Raw genomic sequence first — 26282 nt, forward strand, 5'->3', positions numbered from 1 at the left:
ACCTGGGTTGTAGTTTGAGTTGCTAGTCCTGTACAGTCACCAACTGTGAGCTGGATGTGATACTTGGACTTGATTATCCTCATTTGGGAGAATACTATCTCATTGTAGTGTCAAAGTAAGCTTTCACTATAAAAGCACAGGATGATTTGAAGTGAGTATTTTACTGTGCAAGACCCCCAAAATTATTATCCCTTGATTTGACTTTTAGCTCCACATCAGTATGGGCAGTAATTATCTCTACATCAACTCCACTCACTTGGCTTGCCTAAATTACATTGAAGTCTCCTTCCATCCTCCTCATAACTCACAAGCTTGCTTAGTTTTGTCTTCTCAGTAAACTTGGAAATGTTGAATTTAGTTCTGTCATCCAGGTCATTTATAGATATTATAAATATATTTTGGTGCTCAAACACTAACCCATCTGTCACTGCTTGCCACTTGGAAGAAAAATCCCATTTATTACCACTCTATTTCCTGTCTTTCAGACAATTCTCAATTCATGTCAATAGTTCACCCCCTAAGAACGTGCTTTAACTTTGTCCATTAACTTTTTATGAGGGAACCTATCAAAACCCTTCTGAAAATCCAAATACATGGTATCCACAGGTTCTCCCTAACCTATTCTACTATTTGCATCCTCAAAAAACTCCACTAGATTTGTTTAACACAATGTAGTTTTCATAAACCCATCCTAACTTTGCGCAATCCAATTAATGCTTTCCAATATTCTGCCACCATGTGTTTTGTAATAGACTTCAGTATTTACCCCACTGCTGATGTTAGGCTAACTGGTCTGTAATTCTCTTTTCTTTTCTCTCCTACATTTTTTAAATAGTGAGGTAACATTGGCCACACTCTAATGTGTAGAAGCTGTACATGAATCTGTAGAATTTTAAAAGATGAACAGCAAAGTATGTGCTCAGTTCTTCTGTGATTTCTTTGTTCTCCATTATAAGTTCCATTGCATCTGTAAGGCAATTTGTAAGTCATCACATGTAAGGCAACTACTCTTTTGTTTTCACAGTTATGGTCAGAAATGCATTATTCCACTCTGTGCAGAGGTTGTACTATTTAGATGGCTCAGATTCACTTCTCATCATTATTGTTCCACCCTGTAGCTGGTGATGTTACTCTGCTACTGGTCACATTGCAAATAGACCTCTTGATCTTCACCTCTGGAACATTCAATATGTTGCTGGCAGCTCCTGTAGAAGCATATGGTGTCACTTTCGTGGTCAGAATTTGTTTCTGGGGCCTCTGGTTTGCTTGGGTTACTTATGAGTGGCATGATGGCTCAGTGGTTAGCATTGCTGCCTTACAGCATCAGGGATCTGGATTCAATCCTACCCTTGGGCGACTGTATGGAATTTGCACAATCTCCTTCTTTTTGCATGCGTTTCCTCCCACAGTCCAAATATGTGCAAGTTAAGTGGATTGGCTATGCTAAATTGTGCATAGTGTCCAGTGCTGTGCAGACTAGGTGGACATGATAAATTTAGTTCTGGGGATAGGGTAGAGAGGGTAGTCTGGGTGGGATGCTCTTCAGAAGGTGGGTGCTGATTCAATGGGCCAAATGGCCTGCTTCCACACTATAAGGATTATTTTTAACACAGACGTGGCAGCATCTACCATCGGGAATGTGAGCAGGGGTTGAGTTTGTCTGAGATTCTGAGATTGACCAGTTGATTATGATCTACACGTTGGTGTCTACAGTGCTGCAGTTAGCAGTCAATCTCTTCCTCTGCAATGATTGTATTGTGGCATGGCCGTCTGTGAAAAGGAACAGATACATTGACAAATGGGAAGCTCGTGCAGATCAGCATGCTTAAGGGTGTTTCAGATATTGTAGATCCAAGCGAACCTTAATATTTTAAGATATTGCATCCAGGCAAAGAAGCAGGTGTAAGAATTGAGTTTTGTTTTTCCTGCTATTTGTTCAGCTTTCAAGACCCACTTAATTCTCCTGGGTGTTCCATGAAACCCAGAAATCAATTAGCACACAGCTAAATTCTAAAATCTCTATTGAGACAGTTGCATACTACGATCACAAGAAATAGAAGCATTGGAAGGCTATTTGGGCGATCAAATTTGCTCTACTATTAAATAATATCTTGCCCAATCTGTTTGCAACCTTAACTCCACATTCCAGCCAACTCTCCACATCCATCAACTCCCTTGCTGATCAGAATTTGAGTATTTGTCCTTGAATATATTCAATGGCCCAATCTTCACTGCTGCCTGAGGAGGACAGGTCAAAGACTAATCTTCATCCAAGAGAAGAGATTATCTTCATCTTTGAATTGAATGCAAGATCCTGTAACTTAAAATTGTGCCCTTAATTCTAAATTTGAACCACAAAAGAAGTTATGACCTCTCATCATCTGTCTAGTAAATTCCTCTGAAGATCTTAGATAAGTCAATAAGGTCATCTTCATTCTTCTAAAGTCTATTGCCAAGCCACCCCCACTTTGGGGGCTTTCCTGCATGAGATGAAGGTGTAACTCAGTAACCTGCTGCTGACTTGCAAGAATGCTTTCAATTTCAGGTTTCTTAACCAGACATGAGTTTGAAACTCCTTTATTTTTCAAGATTTCACTGCCCTATCTATTTAATAGTTGATTTGACATTGCATCAGGAATGTCAATTTAATTATATGTGATCTTAAGCAATTGAATTTTCACCAGTTTATAATTAGATCACATTGGGGGTGAAGCATTTTCAGATTCTGCATTTAATTGATTATTTTTAGAATAACTTTATCATTGTTTTATTGTGTGTCAAATAATAATCTAATTCTTTTAATGTCAAAATCTTGCATCTTTCTTTTTTTTTGTCTTTAATTTTACCTTAATTGGTTGTAACAAAAATCAAATGTACTTATTTTAGTAAGTCACTTTAAAACATTAGCGGCTTCTTCAGATCACAACATACAACGGGTTTATATTTCATTGTCTATGCAATTGGATAAACCAACAAGAAATATTTTAAATGTTTATTTAAGGTATCCTTAATTTGTAACAAAGCCAGTTTGTATTAACAATAAATCTATGAAAGTTTTACATTTCCTTTATTAAACATACTATGGTACCCATTCCATTAGCTACCAAAATTGAACTGAAACATTTCAGTCTGGTTTGAATACCAAGCAACTTTCAACAGAGAACTTTTTATGGAAACATCTGGGAGATTGTCTCATTTTTATTGCCACTTTAGAAAATTGTTTGGCAAAGATCCATTTTTAAAATAAAAATCTAGGCGCCCTCTAAAATGGTGGAGCAGACAGAATTATTACTTATTGGTTTGGCCCTAAATGGCATGCTAACACAATCAATTTCTTATACAGTAGTTTGACAATAAGAATCGATGTGACCTGTTAAAAATTTCAATGAGGATACTTTATATCAGATATCCTTTATTATCTTTTTGGGAGTAAACCAGGTTTCATTGATGAAAACCGAGAACAACGTTCATTGTTAACAATCATAAGCTACAGGCTGAATCTCCTTCATTGTCAATCGTTCTAAGTGCAAAATGTAATGCGAATACAAATAATCCATTTTTGTCAATCAATTTGACAATGGCTTCTCCAGTATTTTCACATGATAATCTCTTCAAAAGAAAATGGTGTTGGAGTTAGCACATATAAAACATATTTAAAAATATGTTATTATGGTCTTGCAGTAAGAAGCTGATGAAAGACCTTTGAAGTATATCTGTACTCCTTAAAGTCTACTAGTTGAAGAATAATGAGGTGTTAATGCTGACCCAATTCAACTGAATTCTTTAATGATTTGCCAAGGTCATAACAGGATGATTAACCTATTTTCAAGAAAAGTTTCACAATTGGTATCCTGCTTAAAAATCAAATCATAAAGTAGAAATAAAATTAAATAGAATATTGCGTTATTTGTTCTTCATTATTCTCTGTTGAGTTTTGCACATCAGTGTTAGTGATATCATTTGAGAAACTAGCTGAGGCAAGTTTTTGTGCGTAATGATATTTGGAAACTAAATTAATATTATTAAATTCTGCCTAACCTGTTTCAAGGATCTTGTCATTTGTATATATTTTAATCTGGTATCTCTCATACTGTTGGAGCCAGCAACTTCACTCAATCATGTGATGAACAGCAAAACTAAAAGACCGAAAAATCACTTCTAGTTTTGGAACACCTTAAATGGGAGAATCAAAATTTGTGTAATTTCCAAGGTGGGCTCACTGAGGCTTTAGGAGTTGCAGATCTCAATCTGAAATGTTAACATTTTTAACTAAAAATCAATAACCATCAAAAGATAAGGTTTCTTTATGTACGATTGTTTCTTGTGACTAACTTTGAAATGAAATTCTGATTGCAAATTGAACCTAGTTCAATTTTACTAGTAGCATGCAAAATAATGATTCATAGGAGTACTATGACTTGTGAGCACCACATAGAATTCTCAAACATGCTTCAATTTCACTGTTTTAGGTTGATGTTACTACTTTCTACTGCCTTATCTCTTCAGTGGTGTGGTGAAGGGGATTTGTGCCTGACCACCAGGCCCATACTGATGGACTTAACAAAAAGGACTGCAAAAATAAATGCTTTTAAAAATTTCTTTATTTTTCTGTGTTTATATTCTGTGTTTTGGTTTGTTTTTCTGTGTTTTAAGATGGCACAGGAGATGGGCAACACTGTACAATATTTGTCACTATATTTTGTATCAAGGGATACACAGGACAATAAATAAAAAACATCAAATTAATTTCTAATGTGGCAAGAAATTGCCCAAATCTACCAGCTTGCTAAAAATTTGGCCTCTGATCATTCCCAAATGCCAACTGTAATACTGAATCTCTCTATTTTGCATCTTCTCATAGAGTTATGGAGTCCTGCAGCCTGGAGGCAGCCCCATTATCCAAACTAGTCCATGCCGACCAAAATGTCCATCAAGGCTAACCCCATTTCCTTGCCCTTGGCCCATATCCTTCTAAACCTTTCCTATCCATATATATGTCCAAATGCCTTTTAAATGTTGTTAATATAACTGCCTCAACCACTTCTGCTGGCAGCTCATTCCATATGGGTACCTCCCTTATGTAAAAAAGCTGCCCCTCAGATTCTCTTTTATTCTTTCCCCTCTAACCTTAAACTGATGTTCTCTTGAGGTTCAATAATTAAGTGTTGTTTTCCTCCTTTAAAAGGACAAAGTTCAGTAGAAGTTCATTTCCTGGTGTGACCAAAATAACTTGTTCGAAGAGTAATTCATCCTTTATGCATTTTTCATCTTTACTCTGATATTTCTTCCTCATGTATGCAAAAGTAAAAATTCAGAACATGGCAGTGAAGTAGAAAATTAAAATTTTCCACAAGTTCAATTTATCTTTTGTTTATAAACATTTCATTTTTCAAAATACATTGATTGCTATATAGGGAGACTGTTGGGCAAATCATTTAAAATAGATGAAAATGAACAGATTGTTATGACGGGGTGAGGAGGGGGACTTGACACCTGCCTTTGTAAAGATCTCTTGGTTGGTCATAACAAACATTTTCATTTATTTTAGTACTCAGCTATTGCACAGCAATTAAAAGTGTACGGTGGTTCAGTGGTTGGCACTACAACTTCACAGTGCCAGGGAACCAGGTTTGATTCCAGCCTTGGGTGACTGTTTGTGTGAAGTTTGCACATTCTCCTTGAGTCCACATGGATTTTTGCTGGGTGCTGCAATTTCTTCCCACAATCCAAAGATATACAGATTTGTTGGATTGGCCATGCTAAATTGCCTTGTATTATCCAGAGATTTACAGGTTCACCAGGTAAAAAAAGCCCCATATGAGCTTAAGGAGATAGGTTGAGTTGTGGGAATGGGTGGGATGCTCTTTGAAGCGTTGATGCAGACTCGATGAGATGATGGGCCTCTTTCTGCACTGTAGTAATTCTATGATTAACTAGATCACAGTGAAGCTTGAATGAAACTAAACAAAAAAGCAGCATTAGAGATGCACACAAAGACAGGTACCAAGTGTAAAAGAGAAACTGTTTGGGACAGAGAAGCAGAATAAAGGATTTGCAGTTTAAAAGTCCTTGGAGCACAAGATGATGAGAAAAGGCCAGGGAGAGAGAGGGAGAGAGAAAGCATTCCAGGTCTTTCATACAAACCCATTAACTCTGTCTGTTCTGGAAACAGCTGCTAGATTTGAGTATTTCAAGTAGGAGTGGTAGTAGGCCCCTCAGCCTGCTACTCCTATCCAGTAAAAGCATGGCTGATCTGACTACCCTACAACCCTATCTACCACTGATAACCCTTCATTCTCATTTTTATGAGGAATTTATCGATGTTTGGTTTAAAAATATTCAATTGATTCCTTCAACCACCTTTTGAGGAAGACAGTTCCAAAATATATGAATCTCTGTGAGAAAAAATATATTAAAAAAACTGCTCATCTCCCTTGAAGTCATTCTTATGTATTCTTGAGTCTGTCTTTATCATCTTCCCACACTGGCTAACTAGCAGGTGCACCTTTATTTCTCAATATGTGAAATGATCAGATATGTGAGAATTTAAACAGGAGATGTGAATTAATTTCAGGGTGTAGGTAGTTTCATGTTTTGTACAACTTGACTTGCTTCATCTGTGCTCAGGTGATATTTAGGTCAGTATTTGTCCTTATCATAAAACACATTTAATCCAAGGAAGGTCTCAGGTGTAACAATCAGATGATGAAGTTAAAATTTGCTTCCATATATTTACCATGATTTTAACAAGATGAACACCCTAACTGAAAGTATCACGACAATGTGTCTTACGCTAATGACGCAGTGTCGCTTCCCTCCATTTATGTGAATGTTTGTAGAAGGATATCTGCAGCTTGTCCTTTTAAGGAGAGGCAAATTCCAGACTGTAATAAAAATAAGTAATTATTAAATATTTAATATAAGTGTAACAAATGATTAGATTTGCAGCCCTGACAAGGATGAAATTTATCATACAATGTTCTAACAAAAGGTGAAAATTGACTCATTCTCCAATATGAACCGCCAGTTCTCTTATGGAGTCCCTCTGTTCCCTATATCAGTACTGCTCAGAATCTCCATGAAAACCTATTTAACTACTTGCTGCTTATACTGCCGAGTTGAGGAATCCAGAGGTTGTGGCATTGGTTGCCAGTTTATGAGTCAATGTTGATAGCTTGGGGTTCTGTCTGCAGGATGCTGGATGGGACTGAGAAAAAGAATGAACAGAGTGGAAAAATTGACTTAGGTGACGTGAACTTTTTAATTGTTCTCAACCCATAAAGGAAAGTAAAATGCATATTTTGAACGCTAGCAGATTTACTGCTGGTATGCCTGTCATAAAAATTCATTTTCATACTTGCTCTGAAGAACTGATCACATTGGTGCAATGTACATATTATGCTTAGCCTATTAAATGTGAGATGAAAGAACCTCTATGACATTACGATGACCTTGCATGTGAAATTGTAATTTTGGATTGTCGCCAGACATTAGCAATGAGACCATTTTGCACTTTGGTTCTGATTGCTACTATAACACCTCTGGTTTCACAAACCCCTGTGACAGTAATGCTGTCTGTTTCAGCGGCAGAATTATTCTCTTCCACCTGTTTTTTTTTTAATTGCTGTCCCTTCTTGTTAATTCTGAAACATACTGATTTCCTCCATAAAGTGAGCCATGAATTTTCTGACATCTCCAACATTTGATAAAAATCATGACACACCACTTAAATATTTGAAAGTAAAATAAGAATAAAAGCAGTGAAAAATGAAGAACATCTGACAAACCTGTCTTTTTCAATCCATTAACACTTACCTTCTAAATCAAGATCACCAGTTCTTACATAATAAAGAAGAAAGCATTTCACTAGACTACTAAATAGTGAGTTATGCACAGTGAACATTTTGCCTTTGGAAGGAAGAGAGAAATGAATCAAGCAATCTGAAAGAGGCTATGATTTTGCTCGATGATCATCATTAATACAGCCTGTGTAGAAGTCTACAGGCCAAACCAGTCAAGCTGCAGCAGGATAAATGGTGCAAAGCATCCTCCAAGGGAAGAAATTCAATACTGGAAAAGAAAAATGGTTTCTTTATGAATAGCATTATTTGAATAAATTGAAATCTGAACTGTCATCTTAATAGCGTGCAAAAATGCTGTACTCCAGCAGCCCAGCAACTCAAGGGGTATAAAGATTTGACAACAGCACAAAAGGCCATAAGGATCAATCCCAGAGTTGACTGTCACTCAAAATCAATTGCCTCAGTGAGAGCATCTTGTCAGATTTTGGCTCAGTCACCCTCCTAGAATGTGCAATAATAATGTCTTCCATTTCAACAGATGGAAAATCTGATGTCATCTGAAATAAGTACTTCAATAAATTCTAATGTTGTCGATTGTGGGCACAACCAGTGCATTATGCAATGTAATTGCACTGGCACAGTTTACCTGATTCACTTGTACTGTAGAGATAAATGAATTATGAAAGGTTTGTCACAAATGGTTTACGCCCAATAATTTATCACATCCAGCATTTGGTTTCCTTTAATGTCATACATTTGAACTTAAAATGCATTTTTACATTAATTCAATATTTTTCTATCAAAGTAAAATTTGACATTGTGGGGGAATTATCTTAAAATATTAGACTTTTGGTTTATGTTAATGTTTTTCATGCTACTCAGATAATTCTATGATCAAAATAATAAGGTGTAATAGATTTACAGAAACAGGAATAGGCAGATGTAAATTAGAAAGAAATATAGAATGGGATAAATGATTAGAAAACAGGAACCCTTTGTGAGTAATGAAGATGAAATATATGTTTTTTTGAGTGTCTTTTCTGCCATTGTGCTGGATTTTTCAATTTCCAAAGTTTACACTGCTTTTAGGTGATTCTTAGTTCTGTACAACTTAAATATCTTCATTAACCCTAATATTTTGGCAAGTTTTTGTAGTCTATCACAAGATAATTAACAAATTACTTTAGCCAGTGAATCCGTCTTTTGTTTCATTTCAAAAATTGTCAATGGAAAAATAATGCTAAAACCATTGTTAGGACACCTTTTATGTTTGGTTGAATCTATGACTCTGTGATCTTTGGACTGTGAGCAGCGCTTTGTTTTTAATAAGAGACCAAACAAAGTGATATAAAACAAAGAAGTGTGAAAACTGGAAATCTGAAAAAAAAATCCACAAATTGCTATAGAAACTCAGCAGGTCTGGCAACATTTGTATAGAGAAAACCAAGTCAAAGATTTAGGTCCAGCGATCTTTCATCAAAACTGTTGAGTTTATCCAGCAATTTCTGTTTTGTTGCAAACAAATTGGTATTTGTTTATAGGATCTAGACTGGAAGTTAAGTGCAGGTTGATTCTTGTTCAAAGAACACTGTAGATATTTCGGCTCCAGAGATATACTATGCTCAAGTGTTGGCAGATGGCGGGATGTTGACAGGAGCCATCAGAGGGGTGCTGGTGCTTGCCAGTCTAACAAAGAATTTATTGGAAATAAAAAGAAAGAAAAACCAATGTTCAAGCTGGTTTGGAACTTCTTTTTTTTTGTTGTGAGAAGGATCATAGCTGCCAAAGCTATAGGTTGGAGGTTTAACTGCATCCTGATTATCCTCCAATTATCAATTGATTGAAGTTCTAAGAATAGAATCTCAGTTATAAGAGTTATGTGAATATTCCTCAGGCCTACTGAAAACTGCTAGCATTGACCAATGCCTTCAGACGTAAAGTAAGGAATAATCCCACATGATACTATGTATTGTTAAAACTGCTTAAGTGAATTGGATAGTTACATGCTTTTTATTTTCAGTATGTATCTATGTGTGTGAGAGCTAGTATCAAAGAAGATTGGATTTAAATCATAGACATTAATTAGATTACTTTGCTTAACTTTGTTTAGCTGAAGCTACTATATTAATAATACATTGTGGCTCTTCTATTTATGCTATAAATTTGGTGTCCAATACTGGTTATTCGAAAAGTCTGGTTGGGAACAGCCGGGCCAATTTTAATGGCCCTTGAATGCTTTAATTTTACTATGTTGTGAATACAGGGAGAGTGTGGGTGATTTGTTCTGGCTGACTGTCCCTGGGTTGTAGCATAGAATCTTTTGGAATGAAGAGACCCTCAGCTGCCAGCTGGAGAGAATTCCTTTTCGGAAAACTTCACCATATCTTTGTCCACCCAGGTACTTGACAGGCCATGAGTGGACTTTCTGGATTAGTGGTGCTGGAAGAGCACAGCAGTTCAGGCAGCATCCAAGGAGCTTCTTGGATGCTGCCCGAACTGCTGTGCTCTTCCAGCACCACTAATCCAGAATCTGGTTTCCAGCATCTGCAGTCATTGTTTATACCATGAGGGGACTTTCCCCCATTTTCCTGTAGGTTACCCCTACAAAATGTTGCCTGTGAATCAGAGGTAGAAAAGCTGACTTGCACAGCAGTTTCCATTGGAGAAATTGCCTTCAGCATGATATCTAGGATTGACACTGGATCCCAGGCCAGAGGTGAATGGTTTGGGAGGGACTAAGTTTATGAAGTGCTGGCAGCAGCAGGGAAGGGTTTTGATATCAAGGCTAGAGGAATGCCTCTCAACTAGAATTTCTTACTCCCCAATGATAAGTTCCTCGATCAAACACTTTGAATGAAGGACAACTCTTTCCCAATTCTTCATCTCCCAGGAGACCGCAAGCAAAGCTCTTTGGGATTGCTTACCTCTGCATGGTAAATTCCCCACACACTGGTGGGTTAAGACTGGCAGGTGCAGGTGAGAAGATGGCAGTGTTCTGCTTGCTGTTCTCCAACCTGAATAAATGCTCCACTGACATGAAGCATGCTCGGAGGTGGCACAAGATTCCTGATTTTCTTTCTGATGATTTTCTGCTGAACAAATTGAACGAATAATTGATAAGCAAGTGAGTAACTAATGATAATGTAATACTTAGAATCAGAGAGAAAGGACTATTCATACCCTCAGAATGTTGCATTTTACAGCTGATACATTCCTTTTTAGGCAATGTCATGCAGTCATTTTAGTATCATAGGGAAATAGGCAAGCTCCAAGAAACAGCAATGAGAAATATGACAGATAATTTGTTATGCTGACATTTCTTCAATGGTAAATATTGGCCAAGACATGAGGAGTTCCCTGTTCTTCTTGAAATAGTGCTATGGATCTTTTGCTTTCTCCTAAGAGAGCTGATCGAGTCTCAGGACATATCTCATCAAAAAGACCAACCTCTGGTAGTTGGCAGCACTTCTTCAATCCCCACTGGAAAGTCATCCAGGATGTTGCACTCACATTTGTGATGTTGAATTTAAACTCTCGAACTTCTAATTCGGAAGTGAGAAGTGGACCAGAACTGATGTGAAACAGATCATGAAAATAATAGTCTGCACCTGCAGTCTTAAACAATATTTTATAATTAGCTAACTAGTTTATTTAATTCTTCTTTCCTAATATTCTTGCCAAGTATGGGATCTGTCTGGTCTCATTGAAAGATGCAGACCAACTACATTTTATTTGAACAACCTTAGCTAATGAAATGCATCTGAAGTTGTCTCTGGGCTTTGTAAATTCGGCTAACTGTCAGTTAAAGGTAAAGGCAGCTGTCAGTCATTCACAAATCTGAACAAATTGCACTTTTTATTTTTGTTTGAATTATGTGGTTTGGCTTCCATTTTAAGTATCTCCACAGAGACCAAACCAGACTGCCCTCAAAGCAATCTAGGTTGAGCACAATTTTGGTTTTTAACTCTTTGTGTTCTTTAACCAATTTAAAGGAATCATCGTCACGATTAAAAGGAAGAAGTGTTTCAGATGAATATAGGAAGAGGATTGAGTAGACTATTTAGCTAATTCTGTCCTTTGATTAGATCGTGGCTCATCCAACTCCATACTTTGCTTTTATTGCAGCTAGTAATGCTGCACTTTATGGTGCATTGTGAATAGCTGGTTGTGTTTATGTTGCAAACTTGTAGTACAATGTTTGAGCTTTAAGTGTGCTTCCTCAATTCCAGCGCTCTTCTCACCCATCTGACAACTGAGATTTCCAATAGATTTTAAAAAATTCAATGAGGTAGTCAATTCTTTTTGATATTAGAGAGTTAACTGTAGTACAGTGGGTGTCCAAGTATTTTAACATTTGAATTGTCAGCTTGGCACTGATTATAGTTATACTGAAACAGATGTATACTTATGACTATCATGAAACAGATGTAGGACAGTTATAGGCTCTGGGGCCAAATTGCCAATTTGACAAAAATTGGTGGAATTATTCTGCATATCTGTTCATGCATTGCAAGAGATGCCAAAGAATAACACTGGGCATCAGAAATCACTGCTATTATCTGAACTGTAACTGAAAGAAAAACAACAATCTCTTTCAAAGATGTTGGTGGACTTGCAATGAGAGCAGCATCGCAGACAGACTATAAAAATAAACTGAGGAAGGAAAAATAGCCGACGAGAACAAGACAGAAAGAGAGATGGAGGATAAATTATACTGTAAATAAGGGAGTGGGAAATATGTGGACAAATGTTTTAAAGTAGTTCCAGCAGTGGTATGCAAAGCTTATTAACCATTGAGTGCAACCACTGCTGTTTCCTTAACGTGTGGTACATGTTGTATTAAGCTACTGATATCTCATTGTATCTTTTTTAAAAATGTTCACTTTTGTTTCAGGTTTGGAAATACTGGCTACCCATTCTAGTTTACTTCTCTTCGCCAATTTTCCTTCAAGTGGATTCATACGTTGTGTGCTATGGTTTCCAATTGGTCTCACTGCATGGATTAGCTTTTAATAAATTCTGTCCACTCAGAAATGTTAGGGCCAGCAAAGGCATTTCTAAGTCTGAAGCTTGACTACTTATTCAACTGCTTTGATTCCTTATAGTCTGAACAAGCAGCTAAGCATTTAACAGCAATGTAAAGTGTAAGCAAATACTGGAAGGTATGCTCGATGGATTTTAATGGAAAATAATGTTATTTTAGAACTATAGGGCATCTCCATTCATCATGCTGAGAGTTTGTTCAAGATTAAGTTACCATCTTATGCATCATTTGTTCTTCAGTGCTTTTTGTTTGCAGCCTGCTGTTCAAAAAGTAAAGTTTATTTAGGAATGATAGAAATAGCATACCTTTATATTCAAAACCAAATGTGAATAATAAATGACACCATTAGGCAAACCATGGAATTAAATGAAAAGCAATGAAGCAAAGTCTTCTGTCTCTTATTGGACAGAGAGATTGGTATTTTTTTTTAAGTCTATAATAGGATTTTAAAAATACATTCCCACTTTTGTTGAGTACACTATTTACTGCAATAATATGGGTTGAATATAAAATTTCCACGTCACAGCTATTGACGCATGAAGTTCAAGGCTCTCCCTTCAGTGGAACATGATAAACAGCTTACCTGTGGCTTGTAATGTGGTCAGGCAGAAAGCAGGCTCTAAAATTGATCCAAAGCTATTGAATATTATTTTAATTGAGATAAATCTTTATTTTAATAGACAATGCTTGTGAGTCATTACTATATCTGACAAGATCATGACAGCATTGTTAGATATTTGATTATTCTCTTCTCACTCTAGGATTGTAAAATGTGATAGCTCTTAAAATTGTGTTGCGGGATTAATCCATGCTTACTGCACCAAATGCTGCCAGTATGCCAATTTTTGCTGACTGGCCATAGTATACAGTCAGTGCTGACTGCACTGTTGGACAGCCCACATTCTTCAGTGACGGGATCCAAACTGAGACAGGCTAGTTAAAGCTGGGTTAAATCTGGTCAATGTAAAGGACAGGAGTTCTTTTTTGGCTGGAGTCAGTGCTGAAAGTCATTCCACAGCTGATTCTTACTTATACAACACTCAATATCAGGAGAGAGAAGCTGACTCCAGCATTATCCACTGTTGCACTAGAGGCTTTCCAATGAATGGATGTAGAAGGGGAGAGATACATTCTACTGACAGGAAGTCCTTTAGCCAAACACTCACAATAGTGTGAGAGTGGATAGCCATGCAGGTTAACACCAAGATTCAAAGTCTGGGGACCCAGAACAGTGTCAGAAATATTCATTTGTAGTGTCTGTGTGTGTATCCTCAAATTGCATTACACCATTAGTGTCACACACAACTCAATACACCACAACCCATCATTCACCTACAACAATATTTATCCAGAATCAGACCTAACATTCATAGGTCCTACAGCACATACATTTCGTTCTACTGAAAATCTCACATTTACACTTCACAATTTGTACACATTGCCAGCTATTCATCCATGAAAGCCACTTTACACAATACATTGTGCCACATGCAATGACCTACTTTCTGCTGTCTTGTTGGGCTGAGTGATGCACAAATCCCAGGCACCAGAGGCTATTTGGATAGAAGCATTTGGATTTGCCTGGCCTTAATCCCATGGAAGAAATGGACATCACCATCATTGGGGTGGTCCCCTGAGGCTATGGTTAGCAAGGACCCTGAGACTAGAGAAAAGGCTGGCATTTTCACAATAAATCTTCCTTCTCGCATCTCATTCCTTCTTTACACCACAATCCTTTCTGATTTACAAACCGAAAATGCTGTGAGCATGCACCTCATACTTTCCCTGTTCCCTTACTACTTCCCCACATTTATGCCTTTCTGCTTTTAGTTACATAACTATTATCAGATGGCCTGACAGTGATGAAAGACTTTGAAGACAGTGATAATTGTGTCGAAATCTTCTGTTTGTATTCATTTTCAGTACTGAGCAAGCTGGAAATCAGTGACTGGTAAGGTTTATGGAAAACAGTTCCAAGAGTTGTTGGGTGACTACAATCAATTCTTCCTGCCAATATGGAGAGACTTATTGCACTGATTTCTATGAACCACTCAAGAGAACTTCAGGGTCACTAAAGAGGAGTTCAAAGGTTATGGGCATTAAGCACAAAAGAGAGACAGAAGCAGATTCCATGTTAGGTGTGCTGCAAATAGCTTTACTGTTGGGAAGATTGCTAACAAATTCTGTGGAGGGGATTTATTGATGTATTGAATAGCTTTATGCTGTTAAAACTCAGAGAAAACTTCTAGAAATTAGTAGACAGCTCAGTATTGGAGTCAGGATTCAAAGGAAATAATGGGGAGACAGCAAGTTGGGAAGTCACTGGCTCTGTGTTGGGGGAATGCCAGGAGAGTTTTGGGAGAAGCCTACAAGCATTAATCCTTCAGTGTGGTTGAAAGAACGAAGTTGAAAGCTCACCAGCAACTGAGCAAGAATGGAGCTCAGGAAGGAAAACACAGGGACAGGACTGGCTTGGTGTGGATCGCTGTTGGTGAAGGGCTGGAGTCACACCTGTGATGAAGTACTGGAATGCAGTATTAGAGCGCATGACAGCAATGACATGGGATTGGAGGGTCGTCAATCAGAACAGAACAGTTGCTGAGGCAATTCATGGTGGACTGTTCCTGACAGGGAGTTTCAAGGTAACATTAACAAAGCTGAAGAATCCTTGGGGGAAGAGATGGCCGAGTGGTATTATCAGTGGACTGTTAATCCTGAGACCCAGGTAATGTTCTGGGGATTGGGGTTTGAATCCTGCCATGGTAGATGGTGGAATTTCAAATTCAACAAAAATCTGGAATGAAGAATCTAATGATGACCATGAATCCATTGTTGATTGTTGGAAAAATCCATCTGGTTCACTAATGTCCTTTAGGGAAGGAAACTGCCATCCTCACCTGACTCCAGACCCACAGCAATGTGGTTGACCCTTAACTCGAGGCAATAAATGCTGCCCTAGCCAGCGATGTCCTCTTCCCACAAATTAAAAAAAATGTATTTCCTTGTGAATTTTAATGTGATTTGATAACAATCATCAATGTTTGGAAGAAGTTATTGTGAAATCCATAGTATTGCCCTGATCATATTTGCTATTTGATGTACATCCTGGAGGTATAGGCATCATCTATTCCCTATATTTACCAATATTAATTCTGAGTGTAAGAATATATGCGTTATGAACTGTATTAATATTTTAATGTTGTGAGGTAAAATTTATCATTTGTTCAATAGAATCTTGTGGCTTTATTCTCTTCAAGATTTTCCTGGATCACATACTTTGCCTATTTTAAAAGTAAAGTTACTGGATCTAGCCAAATTGTAACATTAAATTGGCAGTCTAGTCCAAGATTGTAACATGATCAAGGAATGCCATTACTAAAGAACATTCTTGCAGCAATCAACTCAGATATTGACACTGCACATGATTTAGAGGATGTACTTGGTCTCTTTGTTCAGCAACACTCCCCAGGACCTTTCCATTAATTTGCTTTTCCAAAATGCAGCTCCTCACATTTATGTAAATTTAACTGGATCTGCCACCTTGGAGTGCAGGTTCATAGCTCCTTGAAAATAGAATCACATGTAGATAAGATAGTGAAGAATGCAATGCTTTCCTTTATTGGTCAGAACATTGAGTACAGGATTTGGGGTTCATGTTGCGGTTGTACAGGGCATTGGTTAGGCCACTTATGGAGTATTATGTGCAATTCTGGTCTCCTTCCTTTTGAAAGGATGCTGTGAAATGTGAAAGAGTTCAGAAACTATTTACAAGGATGTTGCCAGGGTTGGAGGATTTGTGCTATAGGGACAGGCTGAATTCCCTTCAGGGTGGCACGGTGGCACAGTGGTTAGCACTGCTGCCTCACAGCGCCAGAGACCCGGGTTCAATTCCCGCCTCAGGCGACTGACTGTGTGGAGTTTGCACGTTCTCCCCGTGTCTGCGTGGGTTTCCTCCGGGTGCTCCGGTTTCCTCCCACAGTCCAAAGATGTGCAGGCCAGGTGAATTGGCCATGCTAAATTGCCCGTAGTGTTAGGTAAGGGGTAGATGTAGATGTAGGGGTATGGGTGGGTTACGCTTCGGTGGGGCGGTGTGGACTTGTTGGGCCGAAGGGCCTGTTTCCACACTGTAAGTAATCTAATTTAATAAGAATAGGGCTGTTTTCCCTAGCATGTCAGAGACTGAGGTTTGACCTTATAGAGGTTTATAAAATCATGAGGGGCATAGATAGGACAAGTAGACAAGGTCTTTTCCCTGAGATGGGCGAGTCCAGAACTAGCGAGCATAGGTTTAGGGTGAGAGGGGAAATATATAAAAGGGACCTAGGGGGCAATGTTTTCACACAGAGGGTGGTATGTGTATGGAATGAACTACCAGAGGATGTAGTGGAGGCTGGTACAATTACAGCATTTAAAAGGTATCTGGTTGGGTATATGAATAGGAAGGGTTTGGAGGGGTATGGGCTGGGTGCTGGCAGATGGGACTAGATTGGGTTGGCATATCTGGTCAGCATGGATGAGTTGGAAGGGTCTGTTTCCATGCTGTACATCTCTATGACTCTGTAACTCCACTAACTGACATAGAGGATAAAATACCTGCTAGCAGTGAGGCTCAGTGGAAGGGAATGCAAAGATAGGTGCTCGGATCCTTAAAAGCAATGCTACACAAATTCTGCAGTGGATAACTTAAATGAGATTTTCACTGGGGAGCCTACAGAAGAAGATTGGTACGAATGCACAATTAAATACTTTTTACATTGACAGACCAGCCAAGAAACCTATGGTTAATGTCAAGAGAATGGAGGAGGTTGGTACCAACGTTTCACACAGCTTGAGGCCTATCATCTCCAGTTGGAATGGTATCCAATTCTATTCACACATTTGTGGACCCAATCATGATACAGTGATCTGATGGCAGATAATTCCATTTCCAGAGAAGGAGAAAGCCCCCATTATCTTGGTACTGTACTCAAAACTCAGGGCGCTATCATGCAAGGTCCATTTGCTGCCAAGGGGCATGGTGGTTAGCAGGATTGCTGAGTCATTTCCTGGTGATGCAACTGATTCTGTGGAGCACAGATCTGCAGTCAGCTCACGGTCTTGCAGAATTCGTCCACCCATCACTGCCAGTCTGGGCTGTGCCCTTGCTGATGCCTCTTCACAAACCAGACCACGCTGCACATGCCAATATGGTGTCGACTAAAATTTGACTTTCTGTGCCAGACCTGCTTGAGGCTGGGTTCCAAAGCCAAGTCCAGTCTCCTCTCCTGCAAGTCAGCAGCCTTCCTCCAGACCTACCCGAGCCATTGTAGCACTGCAGAGAAGCAAATGATCCAGAAGACAGGCACCAGGGGATTAAGCAAAGGCAATTAGCTGTATGCAATATGACACAGTTTGATTTATAAACTTGGGTTACAATGTTTATTTTTTGTTTTTTGCACTGTTGTTAAATGTGCATCAGTAAAGAGAGAAGGTAAAGTGTGAGACCATTAATGAATGGACAATTGTGCTGCATTGGTATTGCAGTTGAATGGGTTTTTCACAAACAGCCCTATTAGAAATAAACTGTTCAGGTTCCCTCCTCTCTTTCTCTTGGTTCAACATATTGCTGGTGGAAAGACCTCTCTGACAACAAGCAGTGGAAAGCCCTTTCGCATACATTTATGTGTCAATCAGGATCCATAAAAGGATCCATATCAGCATCAAATTCCTCTTTCCAACTGGATTCTTCATGATAAGTCTCGCAATTCTTGACTACAGGAAATCAGACAATCATACAGAAGAGGCCCTTCGGCCTACCAAGTCGGTATCACCAAAAATCTACTAAGACTTACACCAGTCCCACTTTGCCACGCAAGGCCCATAGCATTGGATGTATTGACACTTCAGTACTCATCCAAGTACTTTGTGAAAGTTATGAGGTTTTCCATGTCAACTGCTCTCCCAGCAGTGCATTCCAGATCACCACCACTCTTTGGATGAAAACACTTTTCCTCAAATCTCCTCTAAACCTCCTGCTTTTAAAATATATCCCCTTGTTATTGACTCTTCAATTAAGGGGAATAGGTGCTTTCTACTCATTCTGTCCATGCCACTTACAATGCTATAGGCACCAGATTTCTACCAACCCCCCACCCTTCACTGCTCCAAAGAAATGAAGCATAAGCTTATTCAGCCTATCTTCATAGCTGAAATGCTCCCTCCCAGCCAACATCCTCTGCACCCTCTCCAGTGCATCCTATAGTGCGGTGACCAAAACTGCATACAATCCTCCAGCTATGGCTTAATGAAAGTGCATATACGAGGTGAAATACCGTAATTGCTGAAGTGAGTTACTGATGCTTCTTCCTCCCCATGGAGTGACCTTTTGTGTGTGCATACTTAATGAGCTGACAATAATGTAATGACAAAATCTGAGTCACCCCCCCCAAGTGAAACTGTTGCTCACTTTTGTGCATGCTACTGAACTTACTATACTCAAGAGTGGAAGTTTTCACCATTATCTTGTCAGCCAATGGTCAGGTGTGTCAATTTCATATGTCAGCAGGATTTTCATACTATGCCTACTGCCCTTGTGCATAGATATTGCATTGCAGCCATCAGCCACATGGTCAGAGGATAGCCCATGTACCACAACAGACAGCTTTTAGTCTCTCATGGTAGCTGAAACACCATAGACACAGCAAACTGCCGCAACATGAAGGCATCATGACTACTCTAGGAATATCGAGTAATGAATTCAACAATTTGCTGTCGAAGGCTACATACCATTTGGGTTTTGAGGACGTGAAACCTCTCTCAGTTATCTCAATGACAGACTTGTCATGCTGCATGTGCAAAGCAACAAACATGCAGTTAATGGCATACTTCCCACTCTATCTGCTGCTGTCTGGCAAAGGATAGGGACAGTTAGTCACCACTCTGCCAATAGTGGCTTCCTCTTTAAAACAGTGGATGACAAACAGTGAGACGTTGCAACTAGCTCGAGTTCCAGCTGAGATGAAGCTTGACACATAAACGTTTATGGTCATAGTCACCATTAATGCAATAATAATGTAGCTTTCATGTTGCAGCTTGGTTGCAGTTGTGGCTGTAAGAGGCAACACATTTCACCCACTAATCAAGTCATAGAGCCATACAGCACAGATAAAGTGTTGGAAAAAGTTATAAGAGATAGGATTTATAATCATCTAGAAAAGAATAATTTGATTAGGGATAGTCAGCACAGTTTTGTAGAGGGTAGGTCCTGTCTCACAAACCTTATTGAGTTCTTTGAGAAGGTGACCAAACAGGTAGATGAGAGTAAACTGGTTGAAGTGGTGTATATGGATTTCAGCAAGGCTTTCAATAAGGTTCCCCACAGTAGGCTATTGTACAAAATGCAGAAGAATGGGATTGTGGGAGATGTAGCAGTTTGGATCAGTAATTGGCTTGCTGAAAGAAGACAGAGGGTGGAAGTTGATGGGAAATGTTCATCCTGGAGTCCAGTTACCAATGGTGTACTGCAAGGGTCGCTGTTGGGTCCACTGCTGTTCGTCATTTTTATAAATGACCTGGATGAGGGCGTAGAAGGGTGGGTTAGTAAATTTGCAGATGACACTAAGGTCGGTGGAATTATGGATAGTGATGAAGGATGTTGTAGGTTACAGAGAGACATAGATAAGCTGCAGAGCTGGGCAGAGACGTGGCAAATGGAGTTTAAGTGGACAAGTGTGAGGTGATTCACTTTGATCGGAGTAACCAGAATGCGAAGTACTGGCCTAATGGTAAGATTCTTGGTAGTGTAGATGAGCAGAGAGATCTCGGTGTCCATGTACACAGATCCTTGAAAGTTGCCACCCAGGTTAACAGGGTTGTTAGGAAGGCACACAGTGTTTTAGCTTTTATTAATAGAGGGATCGAGTTCCGGAACCATGAGGTTATGCTACAGCTGTACAAAACTCTGGTGCAGCTGCACTTGGAGTATTGTGTACAGTTCTGGTCACCACATTATAAGAAGGATGTGGATGCTTTGGAAAAGGTGCAGAGGAGATTTACTAGGACATTGCCTGGTATGGAGGGAAGGTCTTACAAGGAAAGACTGAGGGACTTGAGGCTGTTTTCGTTAGAGAGAAGAAGGTTGAGAGGTGACTTAATAGAGACATATAAGATAATCAGAGGGTTAGATAGGGTGGAGAGGGAGAGCCTTTTTCCAAGTATGGGTGACGGTGAGCACGAGGGGGCATAGCTTTAAATTGAGGGGTGACAGATATAGGACAGATGTCAGAGGTAGTTTCTTTACTCAGAGAGTAGTAAGGGTATGGAATGCTTTGCCTGCTACGGTAGTAGATTCGCCAACTTTAAGTACATTTAAGTCGTCATTGGACAAGCATATAGCCGTACATGGAATAGTGTAGGTTAGATAGGCTTCAGATTGGTAGGACAGGTCGGCGCAATATCGAGGGTTGAAGGGCGTGTACTGCGCTGCAATGTTCTATGTTCTATGTTCTAAACAGACCCTTCAATCCAACCAGTCCATGCCGAGCATAATCCCACACTAAACTAGTCCCAACTGCCTGCTCCTGGCACATATCCTTCCAAAGCTTTCTTATTCATGCACTTAAACAAACATCTTTTAAATGTTGTAATTGTATCCACATCCACCACTTCCTCAGGAAGTTCATTCCACATGTGAAGTACCCTCTGTGCAAAAAAGAGCCCCTCGTGTCTTTTAAAATCTCTTTCCTCTCACCTTAAAAATTGCCCCCTAGCCTTGAAATCCCTCATCCTATTCCCTCACCAAAAGCAACATCCAACAAAACTCTCAGCAGAGTTATGTGCATGTACCTCAGAAACCATTTTGGACTTTATAGCCTGTCAGTAGCATCTAAAAATGCATTATGCATGCACATTTTGTGCATGGTAAATATTTTGGTTCCTTTTACTCTGATGATTTTAATTTTATTATTATTTTCATTTTAAAGCTCTAGTTCCAATATATAAGAGAAATAAAATATTTATGTCTAGGTTTTCAATAGCATATCTAGAAATGCTAACAAACTTGCCTTTATTGCAGTGGCTACCAGATTTACCTTATACCTTAAAATGCTTTCTTTCCCAAACTGTAAATCATCATAACTTTCAGCACTGATTTTTTGTGTAACCTTATTAAGTGAAATTATTTACAAAAAAGGTGAAGAAACAAAGCGAAATCACATGATATATTTACATTTACAGTATAAATCTACCTGTTCCTCAAAAACAAAGCAATGGAAATTTGCAATCTGAATGCGAAGCAAATTTTTTTTGTAAATAACTTATACAAAATGTTACATTTTGTTTAGTTTCTGGTACATTTTACCAGTGGAATTTTTTGCTAGTCTGAACTACATATCCTGGAAATTCTACAGCCTCTTAGATTCCACTGCTGGTCCTTAAGCAGCCCTCAGAAGATACTTTTCCTGGTTTTACATCATTGTTAATCAAATTTGAAAGTAACTGGCTGTTGTGCATGTATTTAAACAACCCCGTACATATTTGTTCCAAAGTAGCTAATCTTCTCCATCAAGCTTTGTCGACAAAAAAATAACTAGCAACACTTGTATCAAGTTAAACATGAAACAAATTTTCAACTGTATCTAGATTTAAAAAAAAATCTTTGTGACCTGTAGTTAAATTGAAAGGAACTTACCCACAGAACTAAAACAAATCTGAAGACATTTATTATGATAATGATAAGATCCAATACCTTCATGAAAACAGTGAGATCAAATCAAGCTGGTATTTCCATAAAATGAAACGTTTTTGAAATTACTTTTATTATTTACAAAACATGGGTCACAATTACCAGTGATGACTGGAACAAAAACTACATGAAGAACATACCATAAACACAATAGTTTAAAATATGATTCTTTACAGTTTCTTAGAAACGGATTTTGGCTTAGATGGTGACTGCTTTTGACGTGGCAATTCATCTTGATTCTATTTGTGTAAAATACCTTAAGTTGATTGTAAAATCCATTCTGTGACTACTCTCAAGCAATGTTTTCCATTACATTTGCTTTCCTTTGAAGAAAGGATTTCAGAGTTTAATTTCAGCAATTCACTATTATTCTTTATTTCAGGAATCATTAATCTTTCATATCACATTTTACCAAACTAACAGATGAAATTTCAGATATGAGTTACTTATGAAAGATCTGAATAAAATATGAAAATAAAACTTAGGAGATTAGTCTTTGGTTTTGAAGTATATCCTAAGGCAGTCATGCCGCAAAAATGTTTATTCATTAACAGTAAAGGAAAGCAATTATATCTGTTTACTGCCATAAATCCCATTGTACCAGTGCAGGTTTTAATCAGTCCTGGGGTGAATTATTCTAATAAATACACCCTAATATCCAATTTATTTCTAACTATTGCTTTAAGACGTTTACATGAGATTTAGTGATCCATGTATGAGAACATCCAGATCTCTTTCTTTCCTCGTTTATTTTAACTTATTTTTTGTGATGTCAGAATGAAGTTGATAAGAGAGACACTGTCTGAACAATCAATCATTCCAGGAGCACCTTCCTGATCATTTTCTCCTGTCCATGCTATCCGATTAAAGATGGTGGAATGTTCAGTTAATGGATTAGTGAGTCCAGACAGAGCTAAACAATCTGAAAACCAAAGAATCAGATCTAAGCTCTGCAGTCTGCCACATCAGTTATGATTGGCGATAGACGATTAATAACTAACAGTAGATGGAGGATCCATAAATGTCCTTCCCCTCATTTGTCAGGGAGCTCAACACATCAGGACTAAACAGAAGTAATTATATCCATTTTCAGCCAAAATTGCCAAGTGGATGATCCATCCTGGCTTCCTCCAAGGATTACAGCATCACAGATGCCAGACTTCAACTAATTCAGTTTACTCCATGTGATCTCTAGAAACAGCTGAAGGCACTGGGATTGAAAAACATACAGTCCCTGACAATATTCCAACTGTACTACAGACTTGTGCTTCAGAACTAGATATGCCCTTGGAGAAACTGTTCCAGCACAGCTACAACACTGGCATGTACCCAGTAATTTAGAAAATGACCCCAGTGTATCCTGTGCACAAAAAGCAGAAACATTCAAGACGGCCTATTATCACCCTTTCAATCTAGTTTCAATCATCAACAAAGTGATGGAAGATGTTGTTGCCAGTGCTGTCATACATATATTCCAAAAGAACCTGCTCTCTAATGCTCAGTTTGGGTTGCTGGCCCCATTCAGCTTGTAATCTCATTACAAATTTGGTCAAAACATGGACAAAAAGGCTGAACTCAAAGGGAAGTGAGGGTGACAACATTTGATAACAGGGCAGCATTTGTCCAAGTGTACATCAAGCAGCCTTGCAAAACTGAAATCAATGAGAACTGGGGGTTGGGGGCGGATACTTTCCACTACTATGTCATATCGAAAGATGAGTGTCAATGGTGGAACTCAGCCAACATTGTCTATCTCATACACTGCAGGAAAGGATGCCCCAAAACATGGTACATTGGCGAGATCAAGCAGACGTTACGACAACTGATGAATGGACACTGCACAACAATCGCCAGACAGGGATGTTCCCTCCCACTCAGAGAACACTTCAGCAGTCAAGGACATTTGGCCTTGGATTTTCGGGTGGCCATCCTCCAAGGTGGAACTCAGGACAGCCAACAATGCAAAGTGGCCAAGAAAAGGCTGATAGCCAAGTTCAGTACCCATGAGGATGGCCTCAACGGGGACCTTGGGTTCATGTCACACAACAGGTGACCCCGCTACTCTATAGTCTCTCGCACACAAGCACACACACACACACACACACACACACTCTTTCATACTCACGTACTCACACAGACCCTCTCTCATACACACGCTCTCTCTCAGACACACACATACACACCCTACATTCACATCCATGCACACACCCTCTCACAGGCTTATCTTCCAAGCACACAAACACACACTCTCTCATATACACTCACACTTACACACACTCACATACACACATCCACACTCTCTCTCTCTCTTTCTCTCTCCCTTACATATGCACGCGCGCGCGCGCGCACACTCACACACTCACACATATATAAGTCTATGAGGTCAATTTGCATTTGCAGAATTGTATTTACAGATACATTATATTTTTGCTCAAAAAGCACACAATCTGTATGAAAACAATCCAGGCAGTCAATCCATATAACATTTTATAAATTTTTACTTTGAAAATAGAACCAGTCTGACTCAAGATTGGAATACAGACAGCCTCTAACCTCACACCTTTGATGCATTGTCTGAGCTGAGATGTCACCTTTTTTAATAAAACCTTCTTATATCAAGAATGTGACTTTGATGATTTACATATTAATGAACCAAAACCTGCAACCCCTTCTAAAAAATGAAAGACTTAACAGCAATCTAGGTTTATTCAAAATATTATCTTCATTGCATGACACTGATCTTTTGCTGTAAATTCTGTCTCTTATGATCCTGCCCCACTGGTTTCCTGATGAAGGAGCAGCGCTTTGAAAGCTAGTACTTCCAAATAAACCTGTTGGACTATAATATGGTGTGTGTAATTTTTAGTTTCATCCAGTTTAGCCACAGGACATCACTACAAGAGTTTCTCAAGGTCATGTTCATGGCCCACCATCTTCACTGCTTCATCAATAATCTTCCCTATATCATAAGGTCGTAGGTGGGGATATTTACTGATGACTGCAAATGTTCCGCACCATTTGCAACTGCTTAGGTACTGAAGCAACCCATTCAGACCAACATTCAGTCTTTGGCTTTTAAGTGGCAAATAACATGTGTGCCACATAAGTTCCAGGAAACACCTCCACTTGTTGCATTGGGGGCCTTTACTGAGTTTTCCCTCTTCAGAAAGCCACACCCTTGAAGCTGACCGTCTCTGAACATGGCCAGGGCTTGTTCTGCCACTTCACTGCTGGGAAAACATTGGCACTGCCACAAAACTGTCCTTAATTTGAGTTGTAGATGCATAATTGATGGCTTGTCTCCATTTAGGATTTCTGAGGTCGTCCCTAGAAGCTGTCTCAATGGTAAAAATGCAACTGTACCAATTTTATTTTGACCTTGATTTTCATGGCATCCCCTGCCCCCTAACCTGCCCTAACCTGCCACCATCAGTTTGGAAAATCTATCCAGAATAAAGCAGGAGACTATTGACAATATGGTTAACAACTGATTAAAAAAGACTGAATTTTTGTTTTTACATTGTCATTAAAGACTAAATAACTTTTCAACACAAGTACTGATCCATCATTCAAACAGTAAGTGAAATGGACACCAAGAACTGCTTCAGTTTCATAAGAACTTCAAAAATTCCTTTTCTCATTTTTCATTTCAGCAGTAAACTAGGATTTTCAACTAAGACAAGCCTCTAAATGGTACCACTTTATGTTAATGTAT

General features: G+C 38.8%; 1 long non-coding RNA gene across 1 annotated transcript in view; it reads left to right on the top strand.

Annotated features, from left to right (window-relative positions):
- Nucleotides 1-25079, top strand: part of LOC140457892 (uncharacterized) — a 63305-nt gene extending 38226 nt beyond the window's left edge. Inside the window, exon 3 of the long non-coding RNA XR_011953405.1 lies at nucleotides 24335-25079. This is a non-coding gene — a long non-coding RNA (uncharacterized lncRNA). The remainder of the gene's footprint in view (nucleotides 1-24334) is intronic.
- The last annotated feature ends 1203 nt before the right edge of the window (nucleotides 25080-26282 follow it).

This window comes from Chiloscyllium punctatum, chromosome 32 (genome assembly GCF_047496795.1).
Source record: "Chiloscyllium punctatum isolate Juve2018m chromosome 32, sChiPun1.3, whole genome shotgun sequence".
Lineage (NCBI taxonomy): Eukaryota > Metazoa > Chordata > Chondrichthyes > Orectolobiformes > Hemiscylliidae > Chiloscyllium > Chiloscyllium punctatum.